The sequence below is a fragment of the Gossypium hirsutum genome, chromosome A01 (genome assembly GCF_007990345.1).
Source record: "Gossypium hirsutum isolate 1008001.06 chromosome A01, Gossypium_hirsutum_v2.1, whole genome shotgun sequence".
Classification (NCBI taxonomy): domain Eukaryota; kingdom Viridiplantae; phylum Streptophyta; class Magnoliopsida; order Malvales; family Malvaceae; genus Gossypium; species Gossypium hirsutum.
The window spans coordinates 46,295,732-46,310,458 of NC_053424.1; the positions used below are offsets into that span (position 1 = coordinate 46,295,732).

The 14,727-nt window shown below is 33.1% G+C and overlaps 2 non-coding genes across 2 annotated transcripts; both read right to left on the reverse strand.

Annotated features, from left to right (window-relative positions):
- Window positions 1–11,184: 11,184 nt before the first annotated feature.
- LOC121208112 (small nucleolar RNA R71) lies at window positions 11,185–11,291 on the reverse strand. Its single transcript, XR_005903099.1, has one exon. It is a non-coding gene; the product is annotated as a small nucleolar RNA R71 (small nucleolar RNA).
- Window positions 11,292–13,688: 2,397 nt separating this feature from the next.
- Window positions 13,689–13,795, reverse strand: LOC121208213 (small nucleolar RNA R71). Its single transcript, XR_005903170.1, has one exon. It is a non-coding gene; the product is annotated as a small nucleolar RNA R71 (small nucleolar RNA).
- Window positions 13,796–14,727: the final 932 nt, after the last annotated feature.

Below are 14,727 nucleotides of genomic sequence, written 5' to 3' on the forward strand. Positions count from 1 at the left end.
AGTTAAAAAATGGAATGAAATTAAGTAGCCATTGTGAATCTGTTGAATATGGAAATTAAATATATTTCTTTATACATTATTTTACAGTAAAGTTGTCATGATTTTAACAAAATTAAAATTGGTTGAGAAAGTTTTTAATTGAAAATTTAATTTATCTAATTAAATTAATTAAATAAATAGTATTTATTTTGGGAAATAGAAACCATGTATTGAGTTGAATTAAATTATAAAGTGCTAGGTTAAAAGTCTAAGAAGCACATATAATTGGACCCAATATAGGAGATACCCAAATCCCCTCACCATAAGAGAGACGGGTATTATTATTTATTAGGGTATGTCGGCCAACATATTCTACTTATTGTTTTCTGTTAAATAACTATTATTTGTGTTTTACTAATTCAACTTGGATTCCCCTATATCTCCCTATAAATATATGACACTAGTAGAGCTATTAGCAGTAAAAGTTTACAAGTTAGATATATTGTTATTCTGTCAGAAAGTAGTGATAATTTATTTTCTAAGAATAAAGTATATTCCTACTGAAAGTAATAAATCGTTTCTGGTTCTATGTTTGATTCATGATTATTTGAGCCCATACTCGAAGTAATTCATGGTATGAGAATAGTAAGGAAGGTTGTTTGGTTCAATGCTAGGAACATTTAGGATCTATTTCTCACAAAGCACAAGTACTTTTCGAAAAAAAAATTATTACTATAAATATCACAAATTGACTCGATTTTCAAAATTTTAACTTTCCATTGTTTTTTCCAACACAAGATAAATACGCCAAACATGCTAACAAATAAGGAAACTTTCACAATGTCCAAATGCAAGTTTAATTGCAACACTACATTTGGAACATGCAATTGACACCAACACTACCGATGTGGTATGAAGGGGCATTAGTCCTTGACCTTTCATACGTCTATAGATCTATCAAAACTTTATTAAGTGGCTTAGATTAACTGCTTGGCCATTACTTATGAGAGTAAATGTTCTTGTTTCATGAGGTTATATTATTTTATGTGCTACAACACTTGCACATATCTAACCAATGAGTTATCATCAATACTCCCCATTACAATTAGCTTTTGGTCTGGAGAAAAGTATTTTCCATCTTATAATTTTCTAATGTGGGGTACATGTTCCAATTGCTCCAGCACAATCCACAATGATGGGCACTCAAAGAAGGTTGGAAATAAATGTTAGTTATAAATTTCTTCTATAATTAAGTATCTCGAACCAATGGAAAATTTTTTATATATGTCATGGTTTGTCGATTGTTATTTTGATGAAACAATTTTACTAATAATAGGGGAAAATAACTAAATAGTAAAAAAAACACGTGGAATGCATAATTATTATCTCATCTAGATTCTTGAAAAAATTAATTTGAATTAGAAGTTCAAAAGATAATTCAACTACAAAATATTGCAAATCAATTGTCAGATGCTTTTATTAACCTAAAATGAGTTACTACATCTCATGTACCAGTTGAAAATGCCCTAGTTCGTATTGATGTCTCGATAAGACAATATGCTAGTGCAAATGAAATTAAGCCACACCTAAAGTGGTAGACTTATCAGTTCTAAATATAAAAATCGTCATAATAGAAATGAGCGAACACTCAAGATGGTATTATTATGGATGCAAGTAACTAATAAGAGAAAAATGACACAACTAATTAGAAACCCTAGAAAATGTTCAGGTATCTAAAAATAATGACAATAAAGAGATCTCAATAAGTCATGTCAACACAAGAAATATATAGTCGTCAACAATGATTTTTATTATAATGTTGCTGCTAAAATAACCAAAGAAAATGAGGATCTTGATCAAAATATGTTGAAAATTTTATGAATAAAGAAGATTGGCCGTACTAGAAAGACGCAATTCAAACAAAATTAAATTCACTTGCTAAACGTGAGATTTTTGGACTTGTAGTCTAAGCATTTAACGATGCCAAACATATAGGATATAAATGAGTATTGTGCGAAAATGAAATGAAAAATAAAATCTTAAGATGTAAAGCACAACTTGAAGCACAAGGATTTTTGCAAAGGTCCAACATTGATAATGGAGGGACACTCTCTTGTGGTGGATGTAATCATGTTTAGATATATTATTAATTTGACAATACGTGAAAAACTTGATATGCATCTAAAGGATGTTGTTATAACCTACTTTTATGACTCACTTAATAGAAATTTTATACAAGAATCCATGAAAGATTAAGATCCTATAAGGATACAAAGTTCCCCAAGAAAATTATTCAATCAAACTAAAAAATTATGATATGGATTAAAACAATCCAGATGTATGTGGTAGAATCGTCTTAGTTATTATTAATTTAAAGAAGGTTATATAATTATCCAATTTGTTCGTTTTTCTATAACATAAAATATAAGGATAAGAATTTGTGATAGCTATTATTTATGCTAATGAATTAAATATTATTGGAACTCTTATAAATCTTCAAAATGGAGTGAATTGTTTAAAAAAGAATTTGAGATGAAAGATCTTGAAAAACAAATTTTTGTCTCAACTTGTAGATTGAGCATTTAAAAGATGGAATTCATGTTCATGAATCATCTTATATACATGGATAAAGTGCATCCGTTAAGTCTCCCAATGGTTGTAAGATTGGTAGATGTGAACAAAGACCCCTTTTATCCTTATGAAAACTATGAAGAGCTTATTGGTTCTAAAATACCATATTTTAGTCTCATAATGGCATTAATGGATCTTGCAAACAACACACAACCTAATACAATATTTTCTCTAATCTTGTTAGCAAGATTTAGTCATTCTCTAACATAGAGGCATTGAATAGAATTAAGCATATATTTAGCTATCTAATAGGAACAATTGGTATGAGATTATTTTATTCAAATAGTTCAAAGTCTCTGTAACACCCCTCATCCAACCTGTAATCTATAGCAATTACAGTCAATTATGACATTTAACATGATATAAGTGTTTCTTTAAACCTTTTGTTAATTGAAATTTAAGTCCCCAACCCATTTACTAATTAAAAATCTATAGCTATTTCACTTTACAATTTAGTCCCTGTTCCTTAGTTAACCACAAGTTCAGCTAAATTGGCTGTCCAAAATCCAATCCATTTATACTTTAACTCTATAAATATTCTTATTAAATATTTACAAGTTTAATTTACGAAATCGAGATCTCGAAACTGTCTTTTCTGACACTACTGGAAATCAGATTGTTATAGAATAATTATCGGATTCACATAGAGGTCTGTCTCCAATGATATATTTATTTATGTGTGGGGGTATAACTATACCATGGCATTCAATAAAACAAACATTAGTTGTTGCCTCTTCAAATCATGGAGAAATAATTGCAATGCATAAAGCAAGTCGAAAGTTTGTTTTGCTAAGGCTATTGACTGAAGATATGTAACTCAATTAAAAAGCGATTACATAAAAAAGATAGAACGAAACATATTTCACCAAAATTATTCTTCACTAATTTTGAAAAAAAAAAAGTGATATAAAAGTTCAAAAAAGTTGTTCTAACAAAAATTTGGTAGATTTGTTTACCAAGGCAGTACCAACTGCAAATTTTGAAAGGTTAATGTACAAAATTAGAATGCATCGACTTAAAGATGTTAAGTGATGTTGTTATTAGGGGAAGTAAAAAAACACATTCTATATTTTTCTAAAAAAACACATTCTATATTTTTCTTTTAACCAAGATTTTATCCCACTATATTTTCTTAATAAAGATTTTTAATGAGGTATTTTATTATATACTCTTTTTTGATTAGGTTTTTATCCGAAAGTGAAAATCTCATAAATTCAAGGAATAATGTGGATTACCTTCCAACTCTTGATACTCTAGGAAATTTTAATTCTTTTATAAGTTTTATCATGATTGAAGTCTATAAAAAAAATGGCCCTGTACAAGTTTGGAATATACAAGTAAAAAGAAAATTTACCTGAGCAATAAAATAAAAAAGACAAACCTATAGAAAAATAAGAGTGAAAATTCCCTTAGTGATTTTACATCAATTCTTTTTCCACTCGGCTTTATTGAAATAATAGAAAAGTGAATAAAAAGTTTTCAACTTTCGGTGCCTTAGTTGCTAGACATTTCTTTATAAGTTTTTGCTAACAAATAAAAAACGAATCTTTATAAGTTTTTACCAATCAATAATAAAAGTTACGATTTATAATTGTTCTATTTTAGCTTTTCATTAATTTTAAAAAATAAAAAAAAAATTATTTAATATATATCAACATTAAGAATAATTTAATTGAGTGCTAAACTCAAAAAAATAATAAAAATTATAAAAATTAGATATAATTGGGCAATAAAACATACAATTTAATACAACACTTTATTATTGTTATTTTTTTAACTTTAATTTCATTATACGTTGTTACCATATTTGTATTTTTTTATATATAATATTTATAACTACTTATAATCTATTCTCAACTCTTATAAAAGGGAATAATACATTTTAATACCCTCAAATCTACGTCCTCTTATACTAACAATAATATTAATGTCAATCGAACTCAAATTCAATCAACTTATTAATTTTATTTATAATACATAATTATATGTTAAAAAATGTATAAAATAACAAAGAAAGAAAGCATGCAACAGACTATGTAAATGCTAATTTAAATAAATAAATGAAATGGAAAACTCTTATTTTAGTCTTCATTTGGGTGGGGTGGAACTAGCGGTTGAGTTTGGCAAGCATTACTGGTTTTAGTTTAATAGTAAAACGGACAACGATGTCAAAAAATGCCAAATTGGGTAATAATGTCCTTTTACATAATAGGTTGGTTTGATAGTTGAGATGCATAGTATTTTTCTAGAAATATGTCACATCTGGATGGCATTTTTCTTAAATATATATTAAAAATGAATAATTAATTATATAATTATTAATTTCGATTAAAAATGTGGTTAGTTAAAAAATTAAAATTATGTTGAAAAAAAAATTGTTTTTTAATAAATTGCACTAGCCATTCAATTATTAAAAAAATTATTTTAAACATTTAAAATAAAAAGTTTATAATTTAAGCACTCACGTTATATAGTTCGATCATTTTGATCATTTCCGTTAAAATCACAAACAGCAATTTAACATAAAAATTAAAAAAATCGATATAATATCAAATTTAGCCCTCAACTTTGATATATATTATTGATTTAGTCATAATTTAAAAAATTTAACCTTTAAAATTTACAAATATTCTCAATTTGATCTTGATTTAAAAAAAATCAAACAAATATATAAATAACATAAATATTTTAAAAAATAAAAATAAAAATATTGTTGACAAAATAAAAAATTTTTAATTGATATTTTTTTTGTTTTTTGCCACAGTATTTGAGTGTATGTTTCTCTGATTCATGTGTATTACTGGGCAAAAAACTGCAGGTAAACTTCCAGAATGCTGTTGCAGATAATGGAAATGCAATCTTGGGTTTTCACCCACTCTTTAGCTTGACCCGACTAAGGTGGGATCTTCTTCTGGAATCATGCTTTTGGAATAGACGCCTGCATTCTCTCCTCTTGCCTGATCCTACGGTAGTAGTTATTGGTGGCAATAACAAGCAGTTTTGGAGCAATTGGAGTAAGATATGAGTAGTACTGATGGAGAGGACAATAGGGGAGAAGCTAAATCTGGAAGTGGTGATAAGTGTTCTTATTATACTGGTAATCTGAAAGCTGAGACAGGTTAATTTGTTGAAAGAAAAGAATTTTCAGGTGATAAATTCTCTTCAAATGTTCCTGTTAAAAAATCTGACGGATGTTACAGCAGACACAATCCCACTATGGTTGAGAATATTGGAAAGCCAACAGTGAATGGTGCGTGCCCTGTGAAATCATCCAGCTTGGAGTTTGTTGTGACGTCCAATATGTCTATTCTTCCTCATCTTGGTGATGAGAATTGTCAAGCAGAGGATAAACCGCTGTCAGATCATTTTCAAGTGGATAGAACAATTCCAATTTCTTCAGAGCTCTCTTCCGATGATTCCATAGTTGACAAATGGATCTAGTAGGGATGGATCTCCACGTGCATTACTATCCAGGTTAGAAAACATAAACGGATGGTTTTGGATGAGACAGATATACATAAGGATCTTCTAAGAGGAAAGGCCCCCAAGTTCGAATCTATCACTAGTTCTACTCCCGAAAAAATACCCACAGGCTATCAATTAATCATGGAGGAAGGGACGAGGCTACACATACCTCTAGGAATGAATGATTATATATTGTCCGACTACGAGGGTGAACTATCAAGTATTATTGCTTGTGCATTATTGTTGCTGAAAGATCTTCATGCTGTTGCAGAAATGTCCAATTTTATGTTGCTTTATTTTGTCAACAATATTTTTTTTATTTTATATATTTTTAATTTATTATAATATATTTTATACATTTCTTTGAATCTTTTAGAATTAAGATTAAATTGAGATTATTTGTAAATTTTGAGGATTAGTTTTCTAAAATTATGACTAAATTGATATAATATGTAAAAGTTGAGCATTAAATTTATTATTATACCAATATTTTAACTGTCATGTCAGTGGGAGTGAACAAAATGATTGAACTAAATAAAGTGAGTGCTTAAATTACAAACTTTTTATTTTAGAGAGGTCGGTTCATCCAGACTGGACGAATAGTCGGAGATTACAAAGAGTGGAAGTGAAAAGAGTGCTAAGGTTGAGAGCTAGAAGTAAGTTAACAGAGTATAGGCTTGGTATCCATCGAGAGTTGATATTTTCTTTTCGTTCTTGAGGGTATTCATATATGTTAATGTGCTGGACTTGTCATCTACACATCATTATGGAATGCGTGGGGCGGATGTCTTCGACAGGACGAGGATGTTTGTTATGGAACAAATCCTATCATTTATTCTGACTTGATGGTATAAGGCAGTTGAGCCCACATAGTGTTTGGTGACCAACAACTTCATGTTCTTGATGAAAGCTCGAGTACTCGGATGACGGATGGTTCATGCTTGTCCGATTTGTCATTTTGAGTTAGTGGCTTGAGGGCGAGCTTCCGGTTTATTGGTAACTAACTTACTATTTGGGTGTCCTTCTAGCATGCCACATCTCCTCACGCGGATGGGGGTATAACAATATTTCCTCCATTTAAGTCTAGAGGAGGGTTACAAAGTGGCCTTCCTCGGGACGTCTTAATCTGCTTAGTCTTTCTCTTCAACAACCTACTTTGGATAGTGATTTTGTGTAATGGTAAATCATTGCATGAAAACCTTTAAATTGTAACGACTCAAAAGTCAGTGGTGTTGGAAAATCCGGTTTTGGGATCCTATTTTGGTAAACCGAAACATTTGTAGAGTTATATTATTGGTGAATTGAATTTGTGATAGGTGATTTTATTGAAGTATAAGGGCTAAATCGTAAAAATGGTAAAAGTTCGATTAGTAAGATTTTAAATAATTAGATTTTGTTGGCTTAGAGTGGAAACTAAACCACTATTATTTTGTTAGTGGATGGTAGGTAGATGCTTTCTATATTATATTTTAAAATGTTAGTAAATTAATTAAAATAAAGTAATATACATATATATAACTTAGTTAGTGGAAAATTAAGAAGAAGAAAACATATTTAGCCATTTTTTTACAAAACAAACCGAGAGAAGAAAAAGAGAAAGAAGAATGCACTGTTAAGGTTGTAACACCCTAAACCCGGCCTAGATGTTATGGCCGAATCTGGCAATGTCATATGATAGTACTTTTGAAATCGTACTTGACGAGTAAAAATCGTTCCAATTACTTAATCTTTGTTATGATTAAAACGTATCTCTTTTACGTGGAAGCTTTGAAAACTTACTATTTTAAGGAAACACGTAATTAATTCCGAAAACCTTAGTTTATAAGAAAAACCGTTTGTTTTCAGTGAAATCAGAGTTTTGATTATGCTTGTCAAAAATAAAACATCAACAGTATAAAACCGAGTTAAAACCAGATAGTCCAAAGTCCCAAAAATTACAAAGTAAAACCCAAATTAAAAGAGGAAACAGATAACTAAGACAAACTGCATTAATATAGTACGAAATTGTGGTGGTCACCGCCGAGACCTCCGCTACACTGATCCGCCTAATGCTGGGGATTACCTGAACAGATTAAACAAAAAAGAATGAGTTTTCGCAAATTCAGTGTGTAATCCCCACAAAAAAAATACACACAGCACATAACCAAAATCAGTCATGTATTTATACATAGTTTGGGCCTGAGCCCTTTACAGAATCGTTATGGACCTTAGCCCACTCAGATATAGAATCAGATATAGAACAATATAACAGAGTCCTACCCACTAGCCTTTACACACTATCTCCGTCCAACCCTACACACCATGCGGGGATAAAATCAACCCACCCATTCTTACACACCATGCTGTACCAAAATACGGCACATTATCAGATGATTGCAGCTGAGCTACCAGATATCAGGCTTAAGAGCCTTCCAGAATACTTCCTCCAAAACATCAACCCAACCTCAATGCAATGCAACATACAAATATGTCATGCTAAAATTACAGAAACAATTTATGTGTATTATTTACAGAAACAATTTATGTGTATTATTTACAGAAACAATTTATCAAATTTTGGGGCGTTACAACTCTACCCCCTAAAAGAAATTTTCGGCCTCAAAATTTTACCTGATCAGAAAAGTTGAGGATACTGTTGACGCGTCAAGTCCTCCGGCTCCCAAGTGGTTTCCTCAGTGCTATGATTTTGCCACAGCACCTTCACTAAGGGGATAGAATTTCTTCGCAGAACCTTAACCTCACGATCTAGAATCTGGATCAGCTCCTCCTCAAACATTAGATCTGGCCTAACCTCAATCTCCTCCACAGGAACAATGTGTAAGGGATCAGAGTGGTAGCATCTCAACATTGAGATATGGAAAACATCATGAATGCGATCTAACTCTGGAGGTAACTCCAACTGATATGCGACTGGTCACACTCGTCTCAAAATTTGATACGTCCTAATAAACCAAGGGCTTAGCTTGCCCTTGCGACCAAACCTCAGAATCTTCTTCTATGGCGAGACCTTAAGGAAAAAAAGTCTCCCACAGAATACTCTATCTCTCTACGCTTCAGATCTGCATCGGACTCATACCTGTCTGATAAACCGTAATTTATACATATATTTTACCCCATGCTTAACACATTTTATGGATGGTTTTTCCTTAAAATTGGTGAATTCGATGCTTCTAATGCCTTAATTTCATGATTTATACTTAAGAGAGCATAGGAGAGCGAAAGGAACGAGAAACGGGCCAAAAACGGAAATAATGGGACAAAGTACGAAATCAACATGGCCTGGACTTTCTCACAAGGGCAGACCACATGGCTGTGTCAATTTGGCAGATTCGAAGCACGATTCACACGGGCGTGTCCCTGCCTAGCCCAAGTTGGGTCCAATTCGGAAAAGGCTAATTTCGAGGGTTCTTAGGCATTCCAAAGCATAAAAATATACCCTAGAGGAGGAAGAAAAGAGGAGGCATAGAGAGGGAGGAAGGAATTACTCGAAAAAAGTAGATAGTTCAATCTCAGAAACTGGATTCATCATCAAGACTGAAGATCTCCCCTCAATTTCCCTTTAGGAGTTTTGGGTTTTCTTTATGTTTTGTATTCGTTATTCTTCTGAGATGTTTTCCTTTTTAGTTATGAACTAAATCCCCTAAATACCTAAGGGGAATGAAACCTAAGACGAATCTTGTTATTATTTTCTGAATTGTATGATAAATATTTAACTTGTTCTTAATTATGTGTTCTTAATTCTTGTTTTAATATCCCAGGATACTGATTCAAGATAAGCTCTTATTCAGAGGAGGAATAGACCCTGTCTAAAAGTACATTTGTCATAATTAAGCGGAATTGATTGCGTGCCTAGAGATAGGGTGACAAGATTTTACCAGATTAGGGTGAAACCTAATAAGGGGATCCATAGATCGAGTTAATGCAACCCTAGGGTGTTAATTAGAGAAAAGTCTCAATTATTCAATCTAGGGATTAGACGTTATTAGTCTTGAATAGGGATAATAACATAACTTAGGGATCTCTACGGAATAAGTTAAATGAATAAATCGTCCGATTTGAAGCCAGGATAACAAGTAAAGTCTAGGTGGATTTTTCCTTAGGTATTATCTTAATTCAATCGTTTTCCAAAAGTAACTCCCCAATTCTACTTTCTGTGAATTTTTATTTTAGATAATTAGTTAGTTAAAATAGAAACCTCCTTATTTTTATGCTAGATAATAAAAAGACAGTCATTACTAGCACTTTTAGTTCCTTTGGGTTCGGCAATCCGATCTTGCTAAAACTATACTACTATTCGATAGGTACACTTGCCTACATCATGATAATAGTTAGTTTCAAGAATGATTCATTATAAATATTTAAAACCTGTCACACGAAAATTGCGATCAAGTTGTTGGTACCGTTTCCGGGGAACTAAGATATTAGGAGCGCTCATTTTTTATTACTTTAGCCATTTATTTTTCTTGCAATTTAATTTTAATATTATTTTTATTTATTAATTTACTTTTTATTTCTTTTGGTAGGTTTTTATAGTTTATGACTAGAAGAAACCCGTCAGGACCACTACTTTTTGACGAAGAAATCGATCGCACAGTTTGCAGAAACCATAGAGAAATAAGGTGAAGCTTAAAATACATAGAGAACGAGCAAGAGGACGATACTCAAACCTCAACTAAAGAGATGGCTAAAAACCAAGACAATCAGCTACCTCCTGCAATTGCGGTTAATCAAAATCCTGCTCCACGCACTATGTATGATTATGCTAAACTTTCTTTAACAAGAACTGAATCAAGCATAGTTAGACCTGCTATAGCTGCAAATACTTTTGAACTGAAACCTAACACAATTCAAATGATACAACAGTTTGTTCAGTTTGATGGTTTGTAGGATGAAGATCCCAACGCTCACTTAGCAAACTTTTTGGAACTATGTGATACATTTAAAATCAATGGCGTTTCTAATGATGCCATACGTCTTCGGTTGTTTCCCTTTTCATTGAGGAACAAAGCTAAATAGTGGTTGAACTCGTTACCACGAGGGTCAATTACTACTTGGGAACAAATGACCGAAAATTTTTTACTAAAATATTTTCCGTTGGCTAAAATGGCTAAATTACGTAATGATATCTCTTCTTTTGTGCAGATGGATTTAGAAACACTCTACGATGCATAGGAGAGATACAAGGACCTTTTGAGAAGGTGCCCTCACCATGGTCTACCGCTTGGGCTACAAGTTCAAACATTCCATAATGGACTGAATCCTTTGACTCAACAAATGGTTGATGCAGCTGCTGGCGAAACCATTAATAATAAAACACCTGAAAATGCTTATGAGTTTATTGAAGAGATGTCACTGAATAACTATTAGTGGCAAGTCATAAGGACTAAGCCAACTAAAACAACAGACGTCTATAATGTCGATTCGGTTACTATACTGTCAAACTAGGTAGAACTTCTAAATAAAAAGATTGATTGTTTACTTGGTTCTACTCAGGTACATCCAGTAATGAGGTGTGATAAACCGTAAATTATACATATTTTTACCCCATGTTTAATGCATTTTATAGATGATTTCTCATTAGAATTGATGAATTGAATGCTCCTAATGCTTTAATTTCATGTTTTGTACTCAGGAGAGCACTAAGAGTCAAAAGGAGCCAAAAACGAGCCAAAAAGGGACAAAATGGACCAAATCGAGAAGATGACATGGCCTAAGCCTTGCCACACAGGCAGCTCACATGCCCGTGTCTTTCGAGGGTGTCGACCATGGCTTTCATGATTCACACGGCCTGGCCATTGACCCACATGGCCGTGTACAATTTAACGGATCGAACACGGCCTGGCAATCACGTCACACGGCCGTGTCCCTGCTAAGCCCAAGTTAAGTCCAATTCGGAAAAGGCCACTTTGGAGGGTTTTTAGGCATTCCAAAGCCTATCAAAATGCACTAATGGAGGAGAAAAGGGAGACGGAGAAGAGGCATAAGGAATTACCCCAAGGAAGCCGATTGATCTATCTCAGAAGCCGGATTCATCATCAAGACTGAAGATCTCTCCTCAATTCCCCTTCAGGAGTTTTGGGTTTTCTTTATGTTTTGTTTTCTTTATTCTTCTGAGATGTTTTCGTATTTAGTTATGAACTAAATCCCCTAAATACCTAAGGGGAATGAAACCTAAGACGAATCTTTTTATTATTTTCTGAATCATATGATAAATATTTAACTTGTTCTTAATTATGTGTTCTTAATTCTTGTTTTGATATCCCAAGATACTGATTCAAGACACGCTCTTATTCAGAGGAGGAATAGACCCTGTCTATGAGCACATTTGCCATAATTAAGCGGAGTTGGTTGTGTACCTAGAAATAGGGTGACAAGATTTCGTCGGATTAGGGTGAAACCTAATAAGGGGATCCATAGATCTAGTTAATGCAACCCTAGAGTGTTAATTGGAGAAAAGTCTTGGTTATTCAATCTAGGGATTAGACGTTATTAGTCTTGAATAGGGATAATAACATAACTTAGGGATCTCTATGGAACAAGTTGAATGAATAAATCGTCTGATTCAGAGCCAGAATAACAAGTACAGTCTAGGTGGATTTTTCCTTAGGTATTGTCTCAAGTCAATAGATTTTCCCAAAAGCAATTCCCCAATTCTTTTCTATATGTGTTCTTAGTTTAAATATATAGTTAATTAAAACAAACCCTTTTATTCTTATGCTAGATAATAAAAAGATAGTCATTACTAGTACTTTTGGTTCCCTTGGGTACGATATCCCGGTCTTGCCATTACTATACTATTGTTCGATAGGTGCGCTTCCCTTTTCGTCGTGATAATAGTTAGTCTAGGTTTGATCTTCATTATAAATATTTATTACTTATTACGAATCACGCGATCAAGTTTTTGGCACCGTTGCCGGGGAACTGAAATATTAGGAACACTAAATTTTTATTAGTTTAGCCATTTATTTTTCTTGCAATTTTATTTTATTTTATTATTTATTAATTTACTTTTTTCTCTCTCTTGATAGGTTTTTATAGTTTATGTCTAGGAGAAACCCGTCAGGACCATTACTCTTTGATGAAGAAATCAATCATACAATTCACAAAAATCAAAGAGAAATAACGCGTAGTTTATGCTACACGGAGAACGAGCGAGAAAACGATACTCAAAATCCAACCGACGAGATGGCTGAAAGCCCAGGCGATCAGCTACCTCCTGGAATTGTAGCTAATCAAAATCCTGCTCCATGTACTATGTATGACTATGCTAAACCTTCTTTAATAGGAACTAAGTCTAGTATAGTCAAACATGCTATTGCTGCGAATAATTTCGAACTAAAACCTAACACAATTCAGATGATACAGCAGTTTGTTCAGTTTGATGGTTTGCAGGATGAGGATCCCAACACGCACTTGGCAAATTTTCTTAAATTTTGCGATACATTCAAAATCAATGGCGTTTCTAATGATGCCACTCGTCTTCGGTTATTTCCCTTTTCAATGAGAAACAAAGCTAAACAGTGGTTGAACTCGTTACCACGAGGGTCTATCACTACTTGGGAACAAATGACTGAGAAGTTTTTACTAAAATTTTGCCGCCAGCTAAAACGGCTAAATTGCGTAATGATATCTCTTCTTTTGTGCAGATGGATTTAGAAACACTTTAAGATGCATGGGATAGATACAAGGACTTACTGAGAAGGTGCCCTCACCATGGGTTACTACTTTGGCTTCAAGTACAAACATTCCACAATGGTCTGAATCCCGCGACTAGGCAAATGGTCGACGCAGTTGCTGGCGAAACCATCAACAATAAAACACCAGAAGATGCCTATGAATTCATAGAGGAGATGTCACTAAATAACTATCAGTGGCAAGTTATGAGGACAAAGCCAACGAAAACAGCCGGCGTCTATAACATCGATCAAGTCACCATGCTCTCTAATCAGGTAGAACTTCTTAATAAAAAGATTGATAGTTTTCTTGGTTCTACGCAGGTACATCTAGTAATGAGGTGTGACTCAAGTGGAGGAGGTGTGCATATAGAATATCAACCCTTCAATCCCACAACCGAAGAGAAACAAGTCAACTATATGGGTAATAATAACTTTAGATCTCAAAATAACCCATACAGTGATACTTATAATGCAGGTTGGAGGAACCACCCAAATTTTTCCTGGGGAGGTCAAGGAAATCCAAAGCCACAACATTCTCAGGGTTTTCAACAACCACCTTATCAACAGAAGAAAAAATCAAACCTTGAAGAGATGCTTTCTAAATTCATCTCGGTGTCAGAAACCCGTTTCCAAAATACCGAGACAGTACTTAAGAATAACAAGCATTGATCCAAGGACTAGAAACTCAGATAAGCCAACTGTCCAAACTAATCTCCGAACGACCACAAGATAGCCTACCAAGTAAAACTGAACCTAATCCGAGGGAACACCTCAACGCAATTAGCACTCAAGATAAGGAAAGATTCATTACATCTGAGCCAGAAATACAGCAAGACAACGCGACGAACAAATGACGAAAAGAGGTAAACAATAATAATCCCAAACAGGTAAGTACAAATCACGAACCTCGTGTGCCATATCCTAAAGCGATGACGAAAGACAGAACAGAAGAACAATTAGGTAAGTTTGTCAAACT